The following is a 2,143-nucleotide window of genomic DNA, read 5'->3' as shown; positions in this document are numbered from 1 at the left end:
GCTGACCCTCCCCCCTGGGGGGGGGTGATTTCTCACTTTCTGTCTCTGTCTCTCTCTGTCTGTCTGGCAAGTGCACATGCCCTATAGCGAAAAACTCTCAAAAAAAAAAAAAAAGAATAGAAGGTTGTAGACTAACAGGAAGAAAGGAGACTGAGAAGGAGGAGGAGAAGGACTGTGCATAGGTTTTAAAAATTCAGTAGCAATCCCAGAAACAACTTCCAGTTTCAGCTGTACCGTGTAAAGTTTGGGTGTCATCATTCCTATTACTGCAATAAGAAAAATACAAACAGTAAAACCAACACCTCTTCCATAATCTGTTTGAGAAGTAGAGATAGACAAATTCAGAAGTCTGGTTATCTGGAGCAGAAGACACTAAACTTGTGCACTTAAATGGTCATTTTGATGGTTGCTGGAAATTGAGTGTGAGAAAGTGTGACAAGACAGTGAGAAACTCTGGGACCCAGTCTCAGGAGGCCCCACACTTTAGGAATCCACCAGGTTCTTAAGGTCTTGATCTGAGAAAGATTAACTTGTGGCTCTGACGCAGAAGGCAGAAAAATCCTTTGGAAACACTTTGAGATTTTGACCTCAGCAGAAGGCTACTTTCCAAGGGAAAGTTGTATCAGAGCCTTACCACAGCTGAGTGGAAGGCATTTCTTCCATCCCAGTCTCCTTTAACCCCAAGAGGAAGTAAGCTGAGAAACAATGATGAAGATCCCAGTCTGGGATACAGGCCCACTGAAAGACTAAGATTTAATCATCAAATTACAGAACACGTTCTCTACCCCTCACCTTCTCACCATACAACCTGGACTCCTATATATCAATAGTGGATTACAGCTGAAAGAGCTTCAAGGTGCACATTGTCTCTAAGGAGAAGTAATTAGGGAACCCAAAAGTCAGGAGGGAGAGCAAAAACAAGAGTATTGGAATAATCTGAAATCTCTGGTATCTATAGCTACAGAAAACATTAAATGTAGTTCAATTCTTAACCAAATTAACATACAATGTCATATGAAAGGCCTATTTACCTTAGTTCCTGTTACTTAATGCAACGTCTACCTTTCAACAAAAAAATTGCAACATATACAAAAGGGCAAGAAGAAACAGCTTTTCATCCAAAAAGACAAAAGTAAGCCTCAAAGCCAAATGTAACACAGATACTGGAATGATCAGACAGAGAATTTAGACTAACTATGATTAACATGGTAAAGATACTAATATAAAAATCAAAAACATGCAAGAACATATATGGATGATGGAAGTAAAGAGATGGAAATCCTTTTAAAAAAAAAGATCAAAAGGAAGGAAATTCTAGAAATCAAATGTAATGTAATAGAAATGAAGAATACCTTTGATGGTTCATCAAGAGAGTGAACAAGGCAAGGAAGAATCTGAACTTGAAGATAGGTGAATAGAGGGACCAGCAGTTGGTGTAATGGTTATGTCACTGGACTCCCACATGGCTGACCACAGTTCGAGTCCCAGACCCGGTGGCTTGAAACTCATGTGTGCCCAAAATCCCTAGAGGAGGATGGAGGAGAAGGGATTTCAGCATGGCCATTCCCCCAGGGAGTGATTGTTCACTATCTTTCTGTCTCTCTCACAAGTACATGCACCCTATAGCAAAAATCTCTCTCTCAAAAAAAAAAAAAATAAAATAAAGAATAGAAACTTCCCAAACTAAAATTCAAAGAGAAAAAAGAATAGGAGTAAGTGGGAGTGGGACAGAACATCCCAGCGTTGTAGGACAATTTCAAAAGATGTAACATATGTGTAATTGGGATATCAGAAAGGAAAGAAACAGAGAATGGAGGAGAAGAAATGTTCAGTATTATTGAACAAGAACCTTTAAAACCTAATAATGGACACTAAATCACAGATCTAAGACGTTCAAAGAACACTATGCAGGAAAACTGTCAAAAAATACTTAGACACAGCATATTTAAACTTTAGAAAACCAAAGTCAAAAAGAAAATCTTGCAAGAAAACAGAGAGAAAAAAACCCATTACTTACAGAGAAACAAAGTTAGGCATAATAGCAAATTTCTTTTCAAAAGCTATTATGAACTGAGGGTAGTCTCTATTTTCTTTCTGTCTCTGTCTCTCTCTCTCATCCCATTCTCTTGAAATTATATATATA

Source organism: Tupaia chinensis, unplaced genomic scaffold (genome assembly GCF_000334495.1).
Source record: "Tupaia chinensis unplaced genomic scaffold, TupChi_1.0 Scaffold000102_1, whole genome shotgun sequence".
Lineage (NCBI taxonomy): Eukaryota > Metazoa > Chordata > Mammalia > Scandentia > Tupaiidae > Tupaia > Tupaia belangeri.
Note: the sequence above shows the minus strand (reverse complement) of the source record.